Raw genomic sequence first — 26,970 nt, 5'->3', positions numbered from 1 at the left:
CTGTGCGGAGTACATCAGGGTATATGCAATCTGTGAGGAGTACCTCAAGGTATATGTAAGCTGTGAGGAGTACATCAGAGTATACGTGAGCTGTGCGGAGTACATCAGAGTATATGTAATCTGTGCGGAGTACATCAGGGTATATGTAATCTGAGCGGAGTACATCAGGGTATATGTAATCTGTGCGGAGTACATCAGGGTATATGTAATATGTGAGGAGTACATCAGGGTATATGTAATCTGTGCGGAGTACATCAGGGTATATGTAAACTGAGCGGAGTATATCAGGGTATATGTAATCTGTGCGGAGTACATCAGGGTATATGTAATCTGTGCGGAGAACATCAGGGTATATGTAAACTGTGAGGAGTACATCAGGGTATATGTAATCTGTGAGGAGTACATCAGGGTATATGTAAACTGTGAGGAGTACATCAGGGTATATGTAATCTGTGAGGAGTACATCAGGGTATATGTAATATGTGAGGAGTACATCAGGGTATATATAATCTGTGCCGAGTACATCAGGGTATATGTAATCTGTGCCGAGTACATCAGGATATATGTAATCTGTGCCGAGTACATTAGGGTATATGTAATCTGTGTGGAGTACATCAGGATATATGTAGTCTCTGCCAAGTACATCAGGGTATATGTAATATGTGAGAAGTACATCAGGGTATATGTAATCTGTGTGGGGTACATCATGGTATATGTAATCTGTGCGGAGTACATCAGGGTATATGCAATATGTGTGGAGTACATCAGGGTATATGTAGTCTGTGCCGAGTACATCAGGGTATATGTAATCTCTGCGGAGTACATCAGGGTATATGTAATCTGTGCGGAGTACATCAGGGTATATGTAATATGTGAGGAGTACATCAGGGTATATGTAATCTGTGCGGAGAACTTCAGGGTATATGTAAAATGTGAGGAGTACATCAGGGTATATGTAATCTGTGAGGAGTACATCAGGGTATATGTAAACTGTGAGGAGTACATCAGGGTATATGTAGTCTCTGCCAAGTACATCAGGGTATATGTAATATGTGAGAAGTACCTCAAGGTATATGTAAGCTGTGAGGAGTACATCAGAGTATACGTGAGCTGTGCGGAGTACATCAGGGTATATGTAATCTGTGCGGAGTACATCAGGGTATATGTAATCTGAGCGGAGTATATCAGGGTATATGTAATATGTGAGAAGTACATCAGGGTATATGTAATCTGTGTGGGGTACATCATGGTATATGTAATCTGTGCGGAGTACATCAGGGTATATGTAATATGTGTGGAGTACATCAGGGTATATGTAGTCTGTGCCGAGTACATCAGGGTATATGTAATATGTGAGGAGTACATCAGGGTATATGTAATATGTGCGGAGTACATCAGGGCATATGTAAGCAGTGCGGAGTACATCAGGATATATGTAATCTGTGCCGAGTACATCAGGGTATATGTAATCTGTGCGGAGTACATCAGGATATATGTAATCTGTGCCGAGTACATTAGGGTATATGTAATCTGTGCGGAGTACATCAGGATATATGTAGTCTCTGCCAAGTACATCAGGGTATATGTAATATGTGAGAAGTACATCAGGGTATATGTAATCTGTGTGGGGTACATCATGGTATATGTAATCTGTGCGGAGTACATCAAGGTATATGTAATCTATGAGGAGTACATCAGGGTATATGTAAACTGTGCGGAGTACATCAGGATGTATATAGTCTCTGCCAAGTACATCAGGGTATATGTAATCTGTGCGGAGTAACTCAAGGTATATGTAAACTGTGCGGAATACATCTGGCCATATGTAATCTGTGCGGAGTACATCAGGGTATATGTTATCTGTGCAGAGTACATCAGGGTATATGTAAGCTGTGAGAAGTACATCAGGGTATATGTAAGCTGTGAGGAGTACATCAGGGTATATGTAATCTGTGAGGAGTACATCAGGGTATATGTAATCTGTGAGGAGTACATCAGGGTATATGTAAACTGTGCGGAGTACATCAGGCCATATGTAATCTGTGCGGAGTACATCAGGGTATATGTAATATGTGCGGAGTACATCAGGGTATATGTAAACTGTGTGGAGTACATCAGGGTATATGTAATATTTGAGGAGTACATCAGGGTATATGTAATATTTGAGGAGTACATCAGGGTATATGTAATCTGTGCGGAGTACATCAGGATATATGTAATCTGTGCGGAGTACCTCAGGTTATTTGTAATCTGAGCGGAGTATATCAGGGTATATGTAATATGAGAGGAGTACATCAGTGTATATGTAAACTGTGAGGAGTACATCAGGGAATATGTAATCTGTGCGGAGTACATCAGGTTATATGTAAACTGAGCGGAGTATATCAGGGTATATGTAATCTGTGCGGAGTACATCAGGGTATATGTAATCTGTGCGCGAACATCAGGGTATATGTAAACTGTGAGGAGTACATCAGGGTATATGTAATCTGTGAGGAGTACATCAGGGTGTTAGGGATCTGCCAGGTACTACGTCTAGGTATACTCCTGGAATTAATCAATCCACACCTGAGGCCAGACCTGTTCGACTGACACCATCTCCCACTAACCAGGGTGGCAGGCTCAGGAGTGGGAGAGCCTATCGCGGCCTGGTCAGTCTGAGTTAGCTCCGCCCCCTGTCCTTTATTACCTGCTGTGTTCTCCTCCTCAGTGCTTGTAATTCCTTTGGATTCCTGGCCCCACTGCTGCTTGCTCCAGCCTGCTTCTGCCTTGCTGCTGTTCTGCTTAACCCGCTTTGCTTTGCCTCAGGCTTGCTTCCTCCTCCGTGCTCACTTGGGTATACTCCACTTCATCCTGGTCCTGACAACTCATTCACCGCTCCGTTTCCTCGGCGTTCCGTGGGCTACTGCCCCTTCCCTTGCGTGTTCCCTGTTTGTTCTCCCGCGCACTTAGACAGCGTAGGGACCGCCGCCCAGTTGTACCCCGTCGCCTAGGGTGGGTCGTTGCAAGTAGGCAGGGACAGGGCGGTGGGTAGATTAGGGCTCACTTTCCCTTCACCTCCTTCCTGCCATTACACAGGGTATATGTAATCTGTGAGGAGTACATCAGGGTATATGTAATCTGTGAGGAGTACATCAGGGTATATGTAATATGTGAGGAGTACATCAGGGTATATGTAAACTGTGCGGAGTACATCAGGGTATATGTAATCTGTGAGGAGTACATCAGGGTATATGTAAACTGTGAGGAGTACATCAGGGTAAATGTAATCTGTGAGGAGTACATCAGGGTATATGTAATCTGTGAGGAGTACATCAGGGTATATATAATCTGTGCCGAGTACATCAGGGTATATGTAATCTGTGCGGAGTACATCAGGATATATGTAATCTGTGCCGAGTACATCAGGGTATATGTAATCTGTGCGGAGTACATCAGGATATATGTAGTTTCTGCCAAGTACATCAGGGTATATGTAATATGTGAGAAGTACATCAGGGTATATGTAATCTGTGAGGGGTACATCATGGTATATGTAATCTGTGCGGAGTACATCAAGGTATATGTATTCTATGAGGAGTACATCAGGGTATATGTAAACTGTGCGGAGTACATCAGGATGTATATAGTCTCTGCCAAGTACATCAGGGTATATGTAATCTGTGCGGAGTAACTCAAGGTATATGTAAACTGTGCGGAATACATCTGGCCATATGTAATCTGTGCGGAGTACATCAGGGTATACGTTATCTGTGCAGAGTACATCAGGGTATATGTAAGCTGTGAGAAGTACATCAGGGTATATGTAAGCTGTGAGGAGTACATCAGGGTATATGTAATCTGTGAGGAGTACATCGGGGTATATGTAAACTGTGCGGAGTATATCGGGCCATATGTAATCTGTGCGGAGTACATCAGGGTATATGTAATATGTGTGGAGTACATCAGGGTATATGTAAACTGTGTGGAGTACATCAGGGTATATGTAATATTTGAGGAGTACATCAGGGTATATGTAATATTTGAGGAGTACATCAGGGTATATGTAAACTGTGCGGAGTACATCAGGCCATATGTAATCTGTGCGGAGTACATCAGGCCATATGTAATATGTGTGGAGTACATCAGGCCATATGTAATATGTGTGGAGTACATCAGGGTATATGTAATCTGTGCGGAGTACATCAGGGTATATGTAATCTGTGCGGAGTACATCAGGGTATATGTAATATGTGAGGAGTACATCAGGGTATATGTAATCTGTGCAGAGTATATCAGGATATATGTAATCTGTGCGGAGTACCTCAGGGTATATATAATCTGAGCGGAGTATATCAGGGTATATGTAATCTGTGCGGAGTACATCAGGGTATATGTAATCTGAGCGGAGTACATCAGGGTATATGTAATCTGAGCGGAGTATATCAGGGTATATGTAATCTGTGCGGAGTACATCGGGGTATATGTAATCTGTGCGGAGAACATCAGGGTATATGTAAACTGTGAGGAGTACATCAGGGTATATGTAAGCTGTGAGGGGTACAGCAGGGTATATGTAATCTGTGAGGAGTACATCAGGGTATATGTAATCTGTGCGGAGTACCTCAGGGTATATGCAAGCTGTGAGGAGTACGTCAGGGTATATGTAATATGTGTGGAGTACATCAGGGTATATGTAAACTGTGTGGAGTATATCAGGGTATATGTAAACTGGGCGGAGTACATCAGGGTATATGTAATCTGAGCGGAGTACATCAGGGTATATGTAATCTGTGCGGAGTACCTCAGGGTATATGCAAGCTGTGAGGAGTACGTCAGGGTATATGTAATCTATGCGGAGTACCTCAGGGTATATGTAAACTGTGAGGAGTACATCAGGGTATATGTAATCTATGCGGAGTACATCAGGGTATATGTAATCTGTTCGGAGTACATCAGGGTATATGTAATCTGAGTGGAGTACATCAGGGTATATGTAAACTGTGCGGAGAACATCAGGGTATATGTAATATGTGTGGAGTACATCAGGGTATGTGTAATATGTGAGGAGTACATCAGGGTATATGTTTTCTGTGCGGAGTACATCAGGGTATATGTAATATGTGAGGAGTACATCAGAGTATATGTAATCTGTGCGGAGTACATCAGGGTATATGTAATCTGTGCGGAGTACATCAGGGTATATGTAATCTACGAGGAGAACATCAGGGTATATGTAATCTGTGCGGAGTACATCAGGGTATATGTAATCTGTGCGGAGTACATCAGGATATATGTAATCTGTGCGGAGTACATCAGGGTATATGTAATCTGTGCGGAGTACATCAGGGTATATGTAATCTGAGCGGAGTACATCAGGGTATATGGAATCTGTGCGGAGTACATCAGGGTATATGTAATCTGTGCGGAGTACATCAGGGTATATGTAATCTGTGCGGAGTACATCAGGGTATATGGAATCTGTGTGGAGAACATCAGGGTATATGTAAACTGTGAGGAGTACATCAGGGTATATGTAATCTGTGAGGAGTACAGCAGGGTATATGTAATCTGTGAGGAGTACATCAGGGTATATGTAATCTGTGCAGAGTACATCAGGGTATATGTAATCTGTGAGGAGTACATCAGGGTATATGTAATCTGTGCAGAGTACATCAGGGTATATGTAATCTGTGCGGAGTACATCAGGGTATATGTAAGCTGTGAGGAGTACATCAGGGTATATGTAAACTGTGAGGAGTACATCAGGGTATATGTAAACTGTGAGGAGTACCTCAGGGTATATGTAAGCTGTGAGGAGTACCTCAGGGTATATGTAAATTGTGAGGAGTACCTCAGGGTATATGTAAACTGTGAGGAGTACATCAGGGTATATGTAATCTATGCGGAGTACATCAGGGTATATGTAATCTGTGCGGAGTACATCAGGGTGTATGTAAGCTGGGCGGAGTACATCAGGGTATATGTAATATGTGAGGAGTACATCAGGGTATATGTAATCTGTGCGGAGTACATCAGGGTATATGTAATCTGTGCGGAGTACATCAGGGTATATGTAATCTGTGCGGAGTACATCAGGGTATATGTAATCTGTGCGGAGTACATCAGGGTATATGTAATCTGTGCGGAGTACATCAGGGTATATGTAATCTGTGCGGAGTACATCAGGGTATATGTAATCTGTGCGGAGTACCTCAGGGTATATGTAAGCTGTGAGTACGTCAGGGTATATGTAATCTATGCGGAGTACGTCAGGGTATATGTAAGCTGTGAGGAGTACCTCAGGGTATATGTAAGCTGTGAGGAGTACATCAGGGTATATGTAATCTGTTCGGAGTACATCAGGGTATATGTAATCTGTGCGGAGTACATCATAGTATATGTAATCTGTGCGGAGTACATCAGGGTATATGTAAACTGTGCGGAGTACATCAGGGTATATGTAAACTGTGCGGAGTACATCAGGATGTATGTAGTCTCTGCCAAGTACATAAGGGTATATGTAATCTGTGTGGAGTAACTCAGGGTATATGTAAGCTGTGAGGAGTACATCAGGGTATATGTAATATGTGCGGAGTACATCAGGGTATATGTAAGCTGTGAGGAGTACATCAGGGTATATGTAATATGTGCGGAGTACATCAGGGTATATGTAAGCTGTGAGGAGTACATCAGGGTATATGTAATATGTGTGGAGTACAGCAGGGTATATGTAATCTGTGCGGAGTACATCAGGGTATATGTAATCTGTGCGGAGTACATCAGGGTATATGTAAGCTGTGAGGAGTACAGCAGGGTATATGTAAGCTGTGAGGAGTACAGCAGGGTATATGTAATCTATGCGGAGTACATCAGGGTATATGTAAACTGTGCGGAGTTCATCACGGTATATGTAAACTGTGAGGAGTACATCAGGGTATATGTAATCTGTGCGGAGTATATCATGGTATATGTAATCTGAGCGGAGTACATCAGGGTATATGTAATCTGAGCGGAGTACATCAGGGTATATGTAATCTATGCGGAGTACATCAGGGTATATGTAATCTGTGTAAAGTACATCAGGGTATATGTAATCTGTGCGGAGTACATCAGGGTATATGTAATATGTGAGGAGTACATCAGGGTATATGTAATCTGTGTGGAGTACATCAGGGTATATGTAATCTGTGCGGAGTGCATCAGGGTATATGTAATCTGAGCGGAGTATATCAGGGTATATGTAATCTATGCGGAGTACATCAGGGTTTATGTAATCTGAGTGGCGTACATCAGGGTATATGCAATCTGAGCGGAGTACATCAGGGTATATGTAAACTGGGCGGAGTACATCAGGGTTTATGTAATCTGAGTGGCGTACAGCAGGGTATATGTAATCTGTGAGGAGTACATCAGGGTATATGTAAGCTGTGAGTAGTACATCAGGGTATATGTAATCTGTGCGGAGTACATCAGGGTATATGTAATCTGTGTGGAGTACATCAGGGTATATGTAATCTGTGCGGAGTACATCAGGGTATATGTAATCTGTGCGGAGTACATCAGGGTATATGTAATCTGTGCGGAGTACATCAGGGTATATGTAATCTGTGCGGAGTACATCAGGGTATATGTAATATGTGCGGAGTACATCAGGGTATATGTAATATGTGAGGAGTACATCAGGGTATATGTAAGCTGTGAGGAGTACATCAGGGTATATGTAATCTGTGCGGAGTACATCAGGGTATATGTAATATGTGAGGAGTACATCAGGGTATATGTAATCTGTGCGGAGTACATCAGGGTATATGTAATCTGTGCGGAGTACATCAGGGTATATGTAATCTGTGCGGAGTACATCAGGGTATATGTAATCTGCGGAGTACATCCGGGTATATGTAATCTGTGCGGAGTACATCAGGGTATATGTAAGCTGTGTGTGGAGTACATCAGGGTATATGTAATCTGTGCGGAGTACATCAGGGTATATGTAATATGTGAGGAGTACATCAGGGTATATGTAATCTGTGCGGAGTACATCAGGGTATATGTAATCTGTGCGGAGTACATCAGGGTATATGTAAGCTGTGTGTGGAGTACATCAGGGTATATGTAATCTGTGCGGAGTACATCAGGGTATATGTAATATGTGAGGAGTACATCAGGGTATATGTAATCTGTGCGGAGTATATCAGGGTATATGTAATCTGAGCGGAGTACATCAGGGTATATGTAATCTGAGCGGAGTACATCAGGGTTTATGTAATATGTGAGGAGTACATCAGGGTATATGTAATATGTGAGGAGTACATCAGGGTATATGTAATATGTGAGGAGTACATCAGGATATATGTAGTCTGTGCGGAGTACATCAGGGTATATGTAATATGTGTGGAGTACATCAGGGTATATGTAATATGTGAGGAGTACATCAGGGTATATGTGAGGAGTACATCAGGATATATGTAATCTGTGCGGAGTATATCAGGGTATATGTAATATGTGAGGAGTACATCAGGGTATATGTAATCTGAGCGGAGTACATCAGGGTATATGTAATCTGAGCGGAGTACATCAGGGTTTATGTAATATGTGAGGAGTACATCAGGGTTTATGTAATATGTGAGGAGTACATCAGGGTATATGTAATATGTGAGGAGTACATCAGGGTATATGTAATATGTGAGGAGTACATCAGGGTATATGTAGTCTGTGCGGAGTACATCAGGGTATATGTAATATGTGTGGAGTACATCAGGGTATATGTAATATGTGAGGAGTACATCAGGGTATATGTGAGGAGTACATCAGGATATATGTAATCTGTGCGGAGTATATCAGGGTATATGTAATATGTGAGGAGTACATCAGGGTATATGTAATCTGAGCGGAGTACATTAAGGTATAATAAGAGGGTATAATAATGGGGTAAATAAAACTATCCAGATGTGTGGTACACTGTGAAGCGATCTGTTATGCACAGGTCAGGGTCGCACTGATATGTTATGTCCTTTCTTTTCCCCCTTTTGTAACACTCCGCACCTTTTGGTGACTTTTCCTCCTTTGTAGTCTGGGAATTTTGCTGGTAAAGTGTTCCCCTGGTATAATACGGGCGCCCTCGCTTCCAGCAGATGTGCTATGTCCTTCCCTTCTTAGTTCCTAAATACTCGGGCCCTGAAACTGAAGGAATGTTCCCCTCCGGCCTGCACATTGGGATGTTTCTTCATCACCGCATTACTAGTGGCATACATTTTTTATTTTTCAGTTGCTGGAGCTGTGCAGGGTTTTTTTTGGTTTTGTGTCGATTTTATGGGCACCATTTTGAGACACAATTATTTATTGTTTTTTTTTTCGGCATTCACCATGCGCCATAAATTACATGTTAACTTTATTCTGCGGGTCGATACGATTACGGCGAAAATATGTATATAGTTTTTTTCATGTATTGCAGCTTTTGCACAATAAAATAACTTAGTTTAACCCCATAATGACTGCCGATACGCCTTTTCACGGCATTTATTAAGGGACTTTATTCTAGGCCGCCGCCTTTTCATGGTGGCCTAATAGACGTCCTGCTCGGGTAGGGCTGCAGCTGGGGCTCGGCCGTTTAAACCCTCAAATGCCGCGGTCACTAGCGACTGCTGCACTTGAGTTGTTTACAGAGGGTGGGAGCTCCCTCTGTCCCCCATCGGCGGCCCGCAAATGAAATTGCGGGAATCCGATGGGATGCCAAGGCAGCCGAGGGTCTAACAAAGGCCCCCAGGTCTGCCCTGGCTATATGCCTATTAGGATGTGCCAGGGGCATGTCCTAATAGATGCCGGTCAGTTCTACACTGACAGGTAATAATGCTTGGGTATACGAAGTATACAGAAGCATTATATCTGCGATCTCAAGATGACATAGTGACGTCTCCTAGTGAGACTGAAAATATAATTAAGGTTTAATAAAAATTAATAAAAAGGTGCACAGAAAAAAAAAATAAAACAATTTTTTTGCCATAAAAATTTTTTTATTTAGTAAATGTATCAAAATAAAATAAAAACGACACATATATGTTATCCTCGCAATGGTAATGACCCCAAAAATATAGTTTGTGTATTATTTGAACCGCAAGATGAACGCCGTAAAAAATAACACGCAAAGACCAACGGCAAAATTACTATTTTTTTCCCATTCCCCCCCCAAAAAATATTAACAAAAGGTTAATCAATAAGTCCCATGTACCCCAAAATGGTAGCAATAAAGTCCCGCAAAAAACAAGCCCTCATATGGCGACATTGACGGAAAAATACAAAAGTTATGGCTCTTGGAAATCGATGATGCAAAATAAAATTATTTTAGTTCAAAATTTGTTTTTATTCTGCAAAAGTTGTAAAAAATAAAAAAAGAAACATATTTGGTATCGCGGTAATTGTACCGACCCATAGAATAAAGGTAGCGTGTTATTTACGCCGCATAGTAAGCGTCCAATAAACTCTCGCTGCGCGGATAATATTCTGGTAATTTTGTGGAACATTAAAAATGAGAAAATCCAGAACTCAAATTAAATTCAATAAAATGAATCCTTTATTAGTAAAACAGTTTCTATCCGTCCAGTAACAGCTCACACGCGTCATACATTACATGTTCTTAGTCGTAGCCCCTATAATAACACATGTATCTTCCATGTATATAAAACAGCAGTCCCATGTAACGCCTATATCCAGTGTATACACAGACAGTCTATCCAGGCAGTAACAGCTCACACGTGTCATACATTCCATGTTCTTAGTCGTAGCCCCTATAATAACACATGTATCTTCTATGTATGTAAAACAGCAGTCCCATGTAACACCTATATCCAGTGTATACACAGACAGTCTATCCATCCAGTAACAGCTCACACGTGTCATACATTACATGTTCTTAGTCGTAGCCCCTATAATAACACATGCATCTTCCATGTATATAAAACAGCAGTCCCATGTAACGCCTATATCCAGTGTATACACAGACAGTCTATCCATCCAGTAACAGCTCACACGTGTCATACATTACATGTTCTTAGTCGTAGCCCCTATAATAACACATGTATCCTCCATGTATATAAAACAGCAGTCCCATGTAACGCCTATATCCAGTGTATACACAGACCGTCTATCCATCCAGTAACAGCTCACACATGTCATACATTACATGTTCTTAGTCGTAGCCCCTATAATTACACATGTATCTTCCATGTATATAAAACAGCAGTCCCATGTAACGCCTATATCCAGTGTATACACAGACAGTCTATCCATCCAGTAACAGCTCACACGTGTCATACATTACATGTTCTTAGTCGTAGCCCCTATAATAACACATGTATCCCCTCCATGTATATAAAACAGCAGTCCCATGTAACGCCTATATCCAGTGTATACACAGACAGTCTATCCAGGCAGGAGGAGATAATCGATGATGTAACAGATACTGCAGCCGCTTATGATGTCACTGATGATGTCATAGACAGTACTAGTCGCTGGGTTCTATGTGCAGCTGGATTACACTCACTTTACACTTGATATTTGATCAGTGTGTTTCCTGCAGATCACGATTTTTGGGCTTTTTCTACAATTTTTGGAATAACATCTGGACCAGGACTGTGATTGACTGTGTGATTGACAGGTAAGATGCAGCATTGTATTATTTATCAGCTATAATGTCAGTGTTATTAATTATACATGTTACTGGATACATGAAATATCTACGCTCTAGAATTCTCATATAAGACCAGATTCACACTGGACATCACTGCAGCAATTTATAACCAGCATCTCACCACAACTATATGATTGTAGAAGGAATTATTTTCTGATAATTGTCGGAGTTGTTTTTTTCTTTAGACAAACAGTTCAAGTTCCAGTAAAATGTTTCTATGAACAGAAGTAAAAACTGAACATGAGGATTTTACATTCAGATTTCAATGTTACATATTTTCCCCATTAAAGTTACAACTTACTATTTCCTGAAAATTGCAGCAGTCAGTAATGTGTGAATAGAAATGTGAATTCTCAAGTATTTTCTAGAACAGACATGTCAGGAGACGTCAGATCCTCTATAATTTTATATGTATGTTCTGTCTTTTGTATAAAATCTCTTATTTACCTTTTAAAGGGAATTTCCATGACTTTATTATTGATGGTCTGTACTTAGGATAGTCCATCAATATCAGATCGGTGGAGATCTGACTCTCACCATCCCCATGATCAGCTGAGTAAAGGGGCCGCACCACCCTGGTCAGCCCCATGTCCTCTTCATTGTTTACCAGGAAAGCTCCATGCATTTGGTAGTGGCTGTGCTCAGTATTGCAGCTCAGCTCAGAGAGCTGCAGTACCAGGCACAGCCACTACAAAATATACGGTGCTATGCCTGGTAAGCAATAAAGGGGCCCCTCATTCAGCTGATTAGTTGGGGTGCTGGGAGTCGGACCCTCATTGATCTGATATTGATGCCATTTGTCAAGGCTTGGCCATCAGTATCAAAGTCCTGGAAAGTCCCTTCAATGTTCATGTTCCACATTTGCCAGATTACAGACTATGTTCACTATAGAATACGATGAGGTCACAACCACCACATCCTCCACCAAATAACTCTGTCATGGAGAATGATGCTGAGATATTTATTATAGACATTAATATATGAAGACTAATATAAAGCTCTATAGTAAGAAAAATTATATTTATCTATCTATCTATCTATCTATCTATCTATCCCATATCTATCTATCTATCTATCTATCTATCTATCTATCTATCTATCTATCTACCCCATATCTATCTATCTATCTATCTATCTATCTATCTATCTATCTATCTATCTATCTATCTATCTATCTATCTATCTATCTATCTATCTATCTCTCTCATATCTATCTATCCATCCATCTATCTACCATCTATCTATCTATCTATCTATCTATCTATCTATCTATCTATCTATCTATCTATCTATCTATCTATCTATCTATCTATCTATCTATCTATCTATCTATCTATGTATCTATCTATCTGTCTTTCTTCTCTCTCTCTCCTCTCTCTCTCTCTCTCTCTCTCTCTCTCTCTCTCTCTCTCTCTCTCTCTCTCTCTCTCTCTCTCTCTCTCTCTCTCTCTCTCTCTATCTATCTATCTTATATACTCTTTGGCATATTTAAGGGTCCGGGTATTCTAGAACTTACCTAAAACATAAAATATTTGAGTATAAAACTGAAATTTCTCTTAAGCTTTATTCATGAACTCAGAGAGAGAATATGTGATGCTGAAAGTAACGACTCCCCCACAACAGTTCCCACTTTTGCATACGGCTGATTCCGTTCCTTCATGTGATTTGGGTAGATAGGTAACTTCTAATACTTGGAGCCAGTCATAGTTATCAGAGTATAAATGGGAAACCAAGTATCTGACCTGTGTGGAGTAAGGAAGGATGCTACAGTCCTCCTATAGTCCATTCAGGTGGTTCTGTGACTGCGGTACAAGGTAGAGAACTTCTTTAACATGTAAATTATGTTTCCACTTTGGTGTAACTTCTGGTAACATGACAACTACTCTTGTATCTACCCTGTGATTAGAGGTTTTATATTATTTCTTGGATTTTGTCTGAACAGATCCCTGGATTTGGACCAGAACTGCTGCTGCCGGGGAAGCCTCCTGAATACAGCGCGCAGGCTTGATCTAGCTTTATTTTAATTTACCTTTCATGTCTACAGATGTGTCTTTCCTTAAGGCTCTGTTCACATCTGCGTTGGAGTCCCGTTCTAACGTTCTGTCAGACACAAACTGACACCGACGGAAACCGGAGGTTTTTGCTTCCATCGCCATTTATTTCAATGGTGGCGGAGCCGATGCCCGTGGTTTCCATTTGTGTCCGTTGTGCACCGGACCCGTCACTTTGACTACGCTATTGCTTCCGGCAAAACAACGGGTCCAGTGCACGAAAGAGGCAAACGGAAACCTCAGGAACCGGCTCCGTCACCATTGAAATCAATCGTGATGGAAGCAGAAACCTCTGGTTTCCGTCAGTGTCAGTTTGTGTCTGCTCAGGGTCCCGTTTTGACGGAAATCTCCGATGGAAAGTTAGAACGGGACCCCAACGCAGATGTGAACAGAGCCTAACTTAACCCTAAGGCTGGATTCACACGAGCATGTTCGGTCCGTAAAGGACGGAACGCATTTCGGCGCAAGTCCCGGACCGAACAAAGTGCAGGGAGCCGGGCTCCTAGCATCATAGTTATGTACGACACTAGGAGTCCCTGCCTCTCCGTGGAACTACTGTCCCGTACTGAAAACATGATTACAGTACGAGACAGTTGTCCCGCAGCGAGGCAGGGACTCCTAGTGTCGTACATAACTATGATGCTAGGAGCCCGGCTCCCTGCAGTGTGTCCAGGACTTGCGGCCGAAATACGTTCCGTCCTTTATGGACCGAACATGCTCGTGTGAATCCAGCCTAAATCTGACATATCCTGAGATGTATGACGCGAGATGTTACACAAAGTATACCCCCGACATATGCCGTCCCTCAGTCTCCGTCACACATATATTCCCGTGTTAATAGAATTGTATACATTTAACATTCTGTACACGTTTCTTACTGGATGGCGGTGACGGACGCCTCTGATATATGTCATGTGTTGGTCATCTATAGACTCCATTGTTAAATAGTGTATATGTGTAATGTATAAGTTTATAAGTGTAACTTCTGGTAGTAGAGAAAATGGGAGGAGTCCTCCAGCTCACCTGTGCAGGTAATTTGCCTTGCCTGTAGCGCTCGGGTCCTCGTGTCGGCACACGTACTGGATAGACAAGAAAAACAGAGGAAAAGGATCCAGCGCTGAGACCATATGAGTCTATTAAAAATGGAAACTTCTTCCAAGTTTTATTGGACAAACGAAGTTAAAAATAGGATAGTCAGTGTATCTTTGGTATCCGTGGTTCATTGGGATGAATAAGCAGGTGCCTACGCGTTTCAGACGCGGTCTGCGTCCTTAATCATGGCTTTCCGTGAGAACTCTGTCAAATGTCAATGGATTTTATATCCGGTCAAGCAGGTGAATTTGATTGCGGTCCACACAGATTACTTTGCTGGAACGCTTCGCCATTATTTAGTTCTGACGGCTGATCTGATAGATATGAAGTCCAGGAATCGGGAGCGGCTAATTCAGGTATAGTATTTCTTGTCTTCATTTTGTTTGGAATTTACAAGTACTTTAGATTGTGCCGCAGCCTTTAATTGTTGGTTCATGAAGGTGACATGAATATGGCCAGAGTTCAATTGACTAATAAACGGATTGGGTTAAAATATACACCAGGATCCCCCACCATATAGCACTGTTAGCACTAAAACATCATTTGTCCATACATAGCACCTATGCTGAGAAGTTACAGGCATTTATCCTGGAGGCAGTGATGTTTCTAATGTCACACAATTTTTTTCTATTTGACAGCAATTTTTATTTACAAATGAAAGGCGTCTCCATGGGAGCCAAATTTCCCCCTCCCTAGCTAACTTAGTGATGGCGTGGTGGGAAGAAATATCGATTTTTTCAATAAACAATCCTTTTGCAGGTAATATCAACTGGTACGGAAGGTACATAGACGACCTCCTATTTATTTGGGAAGGGGACACCTCAGACATCCCACACTTCATAACTTTCCTAACTTCAAATACATCAAATCTTGGATTCACCCACACATGGAACAAAGACAACATCACATTTTTGGATCTCGAGTTGATGGGAAAAGCAGGAACTCGAATCTGCACTAAAACATTCCGAAAACCTCTGAGTGGAAATACCATACTACATGCATCAAGCAACCACCCCAAGCACACAATCCAATCCACCCCAATCGGAGAAATGAGCCGAGCAAAACGTAATTGCAGTTCAGAAGTCTACTACGAAGTGGAACAAAAACAAATTCATACAAGATTACACAGTAGAGGATATCCCAATTGGTCCTTGAAAAAGGCGCAAATGTAATTCATAAACAATCTAGAGACATCCTACTGTTTAAAGAAAACCTACACACAGCATCGGATTCAAACAAACCAACTCTGGTCCTGCAACAAAACAATCAGTACAACAATATAAAAAAGATCACGTTTACCCATGCTGATGGAAGATGACAGTTTGGAAGACATCCTCAAAGACGGGTGTAGAATTGTAGCCCGGAAAGCACCGTCTCTAGGTAGCTTCCTTTCACCATCCTTCTTCAATTCTAAAATAACTAAAACCACCTGGCTGGAACAGAAAGGCTTTTACAAATGTGGGAACAACCCATGTAAAGTCTGCCTCTTTGCACTTCCAAAAAAACTGTTCCACGATACAAATAATACAAACGTCTTCACCATTAATAATTACACCAACTGCAATACAGAATCAGTAATCTACATTATTGAATGCACCCAGTGTAACCTCAAATACATAGGATGCACCAACCGTAAATTTAAAACAAGAATGCTAGAACATCTAGGATACATACGTAATCCGAATATTGTCAACATCTCAAATGTCGCTAAACATTTTATCCATCAACACAACAGATTGACCAACTATTTCAAATGCTATGTCATTGAAAAAATTCATACTCCAAAAAGAGGGGGAGATATTATACATAAGACACGTACAAGAGAGGCATATTGGATTTTTAGGTTACAAAAGAGGAAGGAATTGATGTTCCATTATTGATTTTTGGAATTTTTGACTATAATACACAAGAAAGTGATAACAGTTAATTCAAACTAATCATTCTAGCATCGCTGTCTAGATAATGCAAGGAACTAAAATAACAAATTCAAGCTTACCAACGGGAATAAACACATAACTGCATTATCTTTCCCCCCAAAACATTACTAACACAAATAACTAAAAATACATTAATAAATTATTTTATCATTCGAGCATCATAAATATATAATACACATACGCAATGTATGCCGATAAAATTATTATCATTACAACAAATGAGTTTATCATTAAATTCCTATTATACAAGTTCAATACCATTAGTACATAAACCAATACATTACAATGTCCTAAAATGAGAGATCGCTATTATATGCACGAACGTGCACAAGAAAAACACATCAGACTTCCAGACAATAAATATGGGTGCATAATGATCCCTAAAAGGAATAAGGAGCCAACGTTTTTCCTGTATCGATCAAAATATATAACAAGTTGAGAATAATTGAATGCAAACAATATCATCCAAGTCCTATCTTCCAAATCAATGCCAATAGCTAAATGAACCAATTCAAGGCAATTAACGGGAATCAACAAAACATAAATATTTAAGTAAATAGCAATATGATTGGCCGCCAGAACACATGATAGAATTAGAAAAACGTAATGATATAACGCCAAACAAACGTGTTTGTCATTAAATTCTCATCATTCAAGTAGAAAACGACAAGTTGTGTTAATATCAAAATCCATAGAAATATTACCAGGAAGAAACACCCCATCAAAGCAAAATAAAAAACAATAAAATATACAATAGGGGTATAACATCATCAAAATGACATGAACCATAATACGTGTTCAGGACATTCCCCAGTTAAGAAGTAAACAAATAAACCAACTAATAATACCAAAAATAATTAAAAAACAATATATACAAAACACATCCTACTAACATCTTAAACATTTTTGATATCTCCAGCAACAACGCAACACGTTTTTATCTAACACTTTTCTCACATATATGTATTTGAACCCAATCCGTCTATTAGTCAATTGAACTCTGGCCATATTCATGTCACCTTCATGAACCAACAATTAAAGGCTGCGGCACAATCTAAAGTACTTGTAAATTCAAAACAAAATGAAGACAAGAAATACTATACCTGAATTAGCCGCTCCCGATTCCTGGACTTCATATCTATCAGATCAGCCGTCAGAACTAAATAATGGCGAAGCGCTCCAGCAAAGTAATCTGTGTGGACCGCAATCAAATTCACCTGCTTGACCGGATATAAAATCCATTGCCCTTTGACAGAGTTCTCACGGAAAGCCATGATTAAGGACGCAGACCGCGTCTGAAACGCGTAGGCACCTGCTTATTCATCCCAATGAACCACGGATACCAAAGATACACGGACTATCCTATTTTTAACTTCGTTTGTCCAATAAAACTTGGAAGAAGTTTCCATTTTTTATAGACTCATATTGTCTCAGCGCTGGATCCTTTTCCTCTCTTTTTCTTGTGTAACTTCTGGTAACATGACAACTATTCTTGTATCTATTCTGTGATCAGAGGTTTTGTATTTTTTTCTTAGATCTTATCTGAACAGATCCCTTGATTAGTCCCAGAACTGCTGCTGCCGGGACAGTGTCCTGAATACAGCGCTCAGGTATTGATCTCTCTTTCCTGTAATTTACCTTTCCTGCATATTACTCACACATGTCCCCAAATTATCAGGTCAGAAAACAGACGTCACTGTTGTGTATGACTGAAGCCATTCCTCCATGTCACATAGGCAGATAGACTCCTGACACGTGGCGGCCGTCATAGTTATCATCAACACTCTTATTCTACTGACACCAAGAAGTTCACCAGTCACATAATCTTACTCCTGGATATAGAGCCGGACATAGAAGACAGGGGTCCTCATAGCGAAGATCAAACCGGGCCCTCCATTATGGGGCCCCAATGTAGCTACTGAGGACAGACGGGCGTGATGTTTGTTTACCTCTCCATTCCCTTCCCATGACCTTTGGGACAATTCTCCACCGCTTTTCTGCTGCCAATGTAGTTCCTCTGGAGAGCGGAGTCCTGCGCAGGTTGTCACCACCCAGCCGCAAAGAGAAGAGGACCAACTCCATTACCTGCTATATAGTGACCCCAAATCCACCGCTGCCTAAATCTATAACTGACAAATTGTATTTCCATGAAGTGTAATCTTATATTATAATAATTAATTACAATTAAGCTCCAATCCCAGGGAGGATGTATTATCTCTTCTATGTATATAATACTGGTCATATGTTCTGGACTTGTCTGTTCCTATTATAAGTAAATAATTGTATTTCCCATAAAATTATAATACTGGAGCATCTCTTCTTAGCACTCTGCATATTGCCATTCCTCTATAATTCCTCCTGGAAATATTTACATATGGGGGATACAATATCTCTTGTCTATAGGACGTGTCCCTAAACATTATGAAACTGTCAGCACTCATTGTATAGTATCAGACCATGGCCATTGAGAAAAGGGAATAGCATCACCCAGTTGTCAATTTCTTCTTATATTTCCAGGAGTAATAAAAAAGTAACAGCCCAATGAAGATCTCTGTGATGGTCTCAGGTCCAGGTGTAGGAGGGCGGCTCAAAAAATAAGGAGAGCGCCCAACTACTGCCCAGCATATAAAGTAGGAGAGTCCAAGGTAAGTGCCGAATATTTCTTTACCTCTACACACGTTATATCACATATTTACTGGCTGGAGGGTTTATAGCAATAATGGAGATTCTCTCCATGAGCCCAATTTCAGTTTTCTCACATTGTCCCTCAGAAAACAAGGTTGTTCTTCCTAATATTCCTCGCTTCAATGCTGGGGGTGGTAGATGGAAGAATAGAAAAAAATGTCCCTAACAAAATGTAGTGACCGCTTATTACTGACAAGCTACAAACCTGTAATATATTAGGATCAGAGACCAAGAGCCTGGAAACCCGGTGTGGTGAACTATGGCATCCAGACTAAGCTGCCACCTAAACTTATATATTGTCAGGTAACCCGGTGCATGCCCAGAATATTCATTACATGTGTCAGGATTCCTCCAGGTGATGGCGGCATTGGGGATTTGTTCATATTGTGGCCCCCTTATGCCAGTCATGGACACCAGGGCCTGTGTGTGACTACAACCTCTTCACCCCTATAGTTATGTTCCCCGGGTCTACGTTACATTACAAAATGTGTTCAATGTCTGACTCGCCCTGTGATAGGAAATGACACGTGTGACAGTAAATATATTATTATACATTATAGATATGGGGTTATTTTATGTATATGCAGTAAAGCCATTATGTATATTACAGACATATAAGACATGTGAATATGCGGCCCCAGTGACAGCCGACATGCTAGAAGATCCACCGTATATATGTAAGTATTATAGAAAATAACAACCTATAGAAATCCTATAATGTGATGTCACCCAGAATGTTCCTATAGAGACACATGACCAGCGAGGCTGCGGGAACAAATTCCCCAATGTTGTGAATAGGCTGAACATATATTTGTTGATATGATGGCCCATACTAAGCTCACCTCATAATATATTCACAATTTACATTTTCATTCCAGAATACCTTGTGATCGGCTGCCTGCTGCCAGGGGGACTCTCTGAAGTCATATTTCATCTATATGAGGTATGTCCATCATTAGTTACTATATATAGGGATAGGGATCGTGTAGGTAATGGGTTTCTATGTGTAATATGAAGATGGCCACATGACTGGCGGTGCCATGTAGTCTAGGGGGACAGGTAAGGGCACAATAGGGGGTGGTAGATGGAAGAATAGAAAAAAATAGCTTGGCCCCAATGTAACTGCACAGATCTCACATATAGTACGTCCGCCCCTGATTTATGTGAGAAAGTCATATGGGAGAAGCCCCCTGACCGGCTAAATACCTAGGCCAAATGGGCAAACATCTTGTAATAGCCACTGATTCCACGTCATGTAACTGCTGAGGGGTTGTATTATATAATATTGTATATTGTAATGTCGTGGTGAAGGAAAGGTGCAGGGATCAGGAGTTATCTCTACTACTTGGTGTCTCAGCGCTGGGCACTTGTGCAGTGTGTCCCAGACATGGACCCCAAACTTTACTAGCAGTCAGGGGAGACGCTGCTTACCTTACTGTTATCATTACTACAAGTAATAAAAGCGGGGGGCCGGGAGCGGACCTGTCCATGCCGCCTGTCACTCTGACGTCCACAGCGTTTATCTGCAGCATTGTAGGGGGAGGGGTGGCAGGACTCCTAATAAAGTGTCTGTGTGAATATTTGTATGAACCCCCTCAGAAACCCCATAATAGTTACTGTTGTGATGTAATAAGAATATAGTTCATTATAATAACTCACTGATAAGAGACACATTGTAGAAGCATAAAAATGAGATAATATGTAATACACCTAAAGCTATAAAATACAATGTTGGGGACTGGTCTCTGTTCTACATGAAAATGTTTCCATCGTTTGGGATTTCTCCTAATACTTTGTCTTTCTTACTCCTAGTATTAATTCCTCATAAGAGCTGATGAGAACCACACGTCCCAGGAGGGCAGATCACAGAATAAGCAGAGCCCTCCACCTCACCATCACACAACGTCCTACATTCAGCCGGACGTATTCAGTAGGAGAGTCCAAGGTCGGTGTATTTTATTTCCTGCATCTCTACACGATCGCACAGGGCGCATTACTGGTCAATACTGAAGGGGGCGCCACCACCATAGATGTCCTGAGCCCCCACAGCTTGTACTCCCGATCCAGCACTTGGTGCCCAAACCTGTGGAAAGACAGAAAGATACATTTCATAGCCTAATGACTAGGTGATGTTATTGGGCGCTGTATGATTATATTAATGGGCCACTACATAGTACATCATAAGGGGGGAGGGCGTCCATAGAAGGTACAGCACAGGGCACCAATCAACCTGAGGCCGGCCCTGGATGTGACATAATAGCTGCAGCAGTGACAGCCGTCCACACTGACATGACCGCTGTGGCCTAGTAACCAAAGACATCAGAACCACCAGCGCAGGAGCCGCAGGGAATATGGAGGATGAGTAGTGACTGTCTGTTATTTATAGACATATGCGACTTATACTCAAGTTTTAAAACTGTCAGAAAAAATCTTTAATGAATATTTTCTCTGGTATCTAAATCCAGAAACCGAATTTCCCATTTTCTACTCTCTCTACTCCAGTCCAAAAGACTAAACAAGAAATAAATTAGATGTATTTTATTAAGGATAAGTTTATATAGGAGAATAACTATAAGCTCCTGGGCCCTCACACAACATCTATACCAGCGCCATCCAATTGTCATGTGCCGTTATACTGCTGGCGTTATTTCTGTGGCAGAGGGGGTATTGGACTCGCCCTGTGATAGGAAATGACATGTGTGACAGTAAATATATTATTATACATTATAGATATGGGGTTATTTTATGTATATGCAGTAAAGCCATTATGTATATTACAGACATATAAGACATGTGAATATGCGGCCCCAGTGACAGCCGACATGCTAGAAGATCCACCGTATATATGTAAGTATTATAGCAAATAACAACCTATAGAAATTCTATAATGTGATGTCATCCAGAATGTTCCTATAGAGACACATGACAAGCGAGGCTGCGGGAACAAATTCCCCAATGTTGTCAATAGGCTGAACATATATTTGTTGATATGATGGCCCATACTAAGCTCACCTCATAATATCTGCACAATTTACATTTTCTGTTCCAGAAATTGTTGTGATCGGCTGCCTGCTGCCAGGGGGACTCTCTGAAGTCATATTTCATCTATATGAGGTATGTCCATCATTAGTTACTATATACAGTACCCACCAGTAGCTCTCTACACTGAAAGAGTGACGAGCGGGCAAAATGTCAACACAAGGATAGTAGAGGGGAACTTTGGATACTTTGGTAGGAATAGGCATAGTGAAAGTTAGGGGTTTCTTTGCCTAAAATTCTGGCCACATGGCCCGGTGTGGGCCTGAACGTAGGTGTAAGGTAATTGGGTGAGGAGATTGGGGGTAGTGAAGGGGGATTTTAGGCAGGGCTGCCCTGCCAAGAACATTTGGAACACGTCAAGACCTGGTAAAATTATCTACAAGGGCTTCAGGGAGGTAGCGTGGGAACTACGGTGCCGGCAGTTGCTGCAGTTCCTTGCAGAGGGCACATTAATGCGTTCGATCTCACGGCGCCACAGACTGGAAGTTCGATAGGCCTAATCTAGGACTACTATTTTTGTGTGAAACTTGAGGCGGCCGTACCAATATGATGCAGTAGACAAGGACTTGATTGAGTTGCATTACCCAATATGGTCTGCAGGCATAGGTGACAATGGATACTGGCAAAATGTTTTTATATTCACAGGACTCAAGTAGAAAGCAGTGGAAGGGGCCAGGATATCGCCACCTATAGAGGTCCCACAAGTCATGCAGCACAGGGACCTGGACTTGGGGTGTAATGGACTGTTTAGATGTGGTGGCTGAAAGTAAGTGTCCTTGCATCGTGGAAGCATGGCAGCTATCCTCAATGGTGTCAGCATAGAATTTTTTTTAGGGAATATCACATGATGATGGGCCAAGTGCCAGGGCCCTTGCACAGCGTTCCTGGGTGGGTGAGGGCAGCATGATCCCAGGGGGGCCTCATAATCCGAACATGGGGCCAAAATGTTTACTACACAAGGAGGGTACTGGCACGATGTTTGTAAATACAGGAGCAACTTGTCTGGACGTAAAGAGCAGCAGAGAAGGCAAGTCACTATGGGGACCACCGGAAGGACAAGATGTCAATATGACTAAAAGTGAAGCAATGGAGGAAGAAGATAACAGCAACTGTTGAGTCTGATTCTGATCTGTCAGATGATTATGAGTGGTCTGATGTTGAGGTTAGAAGGGGTGTTGGCCAAGCTGTTGTAGGTGCTGTAAAAAATGTTCAAACATGATGAGGGAAAAAGGTAAAGACAAGGAGGCACAATACTAAAAGTCAATCCTTTAGTGGAAAGAAGGGTGAAAGTTTGGGGCCAGGACACTTCTACATGTTTGCTGACCTCTATCTACTCACACTTGTGCCAGGAAGTGTTGGGGAAAGGAAAGGTTTGTCTACATTTTGAGATGTCTAGGGAGATCATTGCAGCAAAAGAGGATGGGTAGCTCTCAAGGGGAAGAGGGGCAAAGGAGGTTATTAGGGATTGGTTGAAGGGATTTTTTGGGTATTGCAGTGTTAGGGTATGTTCAAACGCACTTTTTACGGACGTAATTCAGGCGTTTTATGCCTGGAATTACGGCCGAAAATACTGCTTGAAAGCGTCGGCAAACATCTGCCCATTCATTTGTCGATTTTCATTTTCACAGACTAATTCCAATAAATTCAGTAAAAAAGCTGTGGGGTTAAAATGCCCACTATACAGCTAGATAAATTCCTTGAGGGGTGTAGTTTCCAAAATGGGGTCACTTTTGGGAGTTTCCACTGTTTTGGCACCACAAGACCTCTTCAAACCTGACATGGTGCCCAAAATATATTGTAATAAAAAGGAGGCCCCAAAATCCACTAGGTGCTCCTTTTGCTTCTGAGGCCGGTGCTTCAGTCCATTACCGCACTAGGGCCACAGGTGGAATATTTCTAAATAATGCAGAATCTGGGCAATAAATATTGAGTTGCTTTTCTCATGTAAAACCTTCCGTGTTACACAATTTTTTTATTACAAATGAATTTCTGCAACAAAAATTTAATTTGTAAATTACACCTCTACATTGCTTTAATTCCTGTGAAATGCCTAAAGGGTTAAGAAACTTTCTTGATTCGGTTTTGAATACTTTCAGGGGTGCAGTTTTTAAAATGGGGTGATTTATGGGGAGTTTCTAATATAGAAGGCCCTCAAAGCCACTTCAGAAATGAACTGGTCCATGAAAAATAGGTTTTAGAAATTTCTTGTGAGAAATTGTTGCTAAACTTATAAGCCTTGTAACGTCCTAGAAAAATACAAGGACGTTCAAAAAATGATGCAAATATAAAGTAGACATATGGAAAATGTAAACTAGTCACTATTGTGTGGTATTAATATCTGTTTTACAAGCAGATACATTCAAATTTAGAAAAATTTAAATTTTTGCAAATTTTCTCAAAATTTTGGTGTTTTTCACAAATAAATACTGAATTTATCGACCAAATTTTTTCCATGACGTAAAGTACAATATGTCACGAGAAAACATTCTCAGAATCGCTTGGATAGGTAAAAGCATTCCGGAGTTATTACCACATAAACTAACACATGTCAGATTTGAAAAAATCGCCTGCGTCCAGTAGGCCAAAACAGGCTGCGTCCTCAAGGGGTTAATATCGATGCTGAAAAGTTTGAAGTTACAGGCCCAAAGCCTGAGGCTGCAGTACGGAGAGAGTCTGATGACAACATTTTCTGTTCTGATTTCACTCTGTGACAATAAATGATAATATTCTAGTACAGTTGTATGAATAAATGGTTTGGCCTTTTTGGAGTTTTTGTGATTTGTTTTATCCATAGACATTAATGATAACAGCAAAAATATACCTGAATACATTATATTAACACTTGTCTGGTCAGCGAGAAATCCCCAGTCAGGGTGGACTGTCCTGGGTTTGCTTCCCTGCCTGTACTATATGATGGTAGTCACCTCACCGGTCCTGGATTTGCTTCCCTGCCTGTACTATATGATGGTAGTCACCTCACCGGTCCAGAAGAGGCTGGACGCAGCTGCAGGGTGAAGGGAAGCCGACATGACCGTCCTGGTAGGGAAAGGGTTAATTAGTTGAGGGAGAGTTGGAAAGAGCTGAAGGAGGGACGGGGAGGAGTTAAGGGGGACGGGGGGCCGTTACTGCGCTTCCCGCTGTTTCTCGGCATTGAGCCGGAAGCAGCGGGAGGAGTAACATAAGAAGCAAGTAAGCTCCCCGTTGCCCGGCTTTTAGAAATGGCAGAAGCCCTTATGTTAGAGCGGCTGCGTGCCGCTGCTGTGCACCACGGTCCCGGATGGCTAGAGGAGACCGTGGCTGCAATAACGAGGATCCCGGACGCCGTTTCGCCACGTCGGGCACGGCGTTCGGGGTCTGTTGAAAGGGACAGGCTCCCCTCCCCCGGCCCCCTTACGAGCATGGCTATGGCGGCGGGGGGGGAGTCGGCTACAACCGCTCCTGCGCTGGGCAGGCAGAGAGCGGTGCCAGGGGTGACGACGACGCAGGCTGGGTCGACCCGTCCCTCTCAGCGGTCCCGACCTCCAGAGCGCCTCAGTCCGGAGGTAGTCCCGCGGACACGGCGTCGCAGAGGGAGCCCGATCCCGGACGCTGCAGGCCAGGCAGCTGGGAGGACCGCCCCTTCCCAGGCCCTGCGTCCTGGCAGGAATCCCAGGCCGCGACGGGGTCCGGCGGTAAGCAGGGAGTCGCAGGCTGGGCTCCCTGTCACCCCTCCCCCATCAGATGGAAGATTTGGAGAACAAGGTATGGCCGCCCCGCATGGTGATGTTCCGGCCAGGGGGAAGGCTTCGTCAGGATCGTCTAGACGGACGCCTAGATCTGCAGCGACGTCGAGGCAACAGGTCCGGTCGGAAGTCTGGGTCCCGGCGGTCGGGCGGCAGGTTGCCGGCCCATCGGTCAGCGCGTCCTCATCCCCGTTCCGAAGATGTCGTTGGGAGGGACAGTCGTCGGCGAGAGAAGAACTGGAGGAAGGTGAACTGGACGTGTATCGTCGAGGTCAGGATGGTCCGGCTGACGGGAACACAGCGCCTGTACAGCCCGGTGAGTGTATAACTCCATCATTGTCTTATCCAGCGATTTTTATGTCGGGTGTCGGCGGGGGGGCGGCTAGCGTTGCATCGGGGGCCGGTAGTGGCGCGGGCGGACGCGACGGAGCGGGTTTGGCAGACTTAGTGGGTTGCTTACGGGAGCTGGTGGGGCGCCTGGATAGGGCCGCGGCGCCGGTAGTAACGGAAGTGTCTCCTGCGGTAGTTTGGGAAGGCCCCAGGGACGTGGGATCGTTACAGGCGCGTCCTGTGGTGGCGGTTAGAGAGGCGGTCGCGGTGTCGGTACAGACCGAGGCACAGAAGGACGGCGATCGAGTGCGTATGGACGATCGTGCTCGGGGGGAGGTGTATGTTTGTTTTGAGGGTCCGTTGGGGGCGCATTTAAAGCAGGAGGTGCGTGATCGGATCTGGAAAGACGAGTATGTTGAAATTTTTTCTCTCTTGCCGCTGGCTAAATT

The 26,970-nt window shown here is 42.4% G+C and overlaps 1 long non-coding RNA gene across 2 annotated transcripts; it reads left to right on the top strand.

The window, feature by feature from the left end:
• Positions 1–18,217: 18,217 nt before the first annotated feature.
• On the top strand, positions 18,218–24,739 carry LOC142718989 (uncharacterized). 2 transcript variants are annotated; one of them, XR_012872600.1, is made up of 8 exons: positions 18,218–18,355; positions 19,263–19,390; positions 20,041–20,107; positions 20,309–20,373; positions 21,243–21,375; positions 22,211–22,277; positions 22,480–23,235; positions 23,461–24,739. It is a non-coding gene; the product is annotated as an uncharacterized LOC142718989 (long non-coding RNA). The 2 variants fall into 2 exon arrangements; XR_012872594.1 differs by having other exon boundaries at positions 22,480–24,739.
• The last annotated feature ends 2,231 nt before the right edge of the window (positions 24,740–26,970 follow it).

The sequence above is a fragment of the Rhinoderma darwinii genome, chromosome 1, assembly GCF_050947455.1.
Source record: "Rhinoderma darwinii isolate aRhiDar2 chromosome 1, aRhiDar2.hap1, whole genome shotgun sequence".
NCBI lineage: Eukaryota > Metazoa > Chordata > Amphibia > Anura > Rhinodermatidae > Rhinoderma > Rhinoderma darwinii.
Note: the sequence above shows the minus strand (reverse complement) of the source record. Positions and strands in the feature narration are given on the sequence as shown.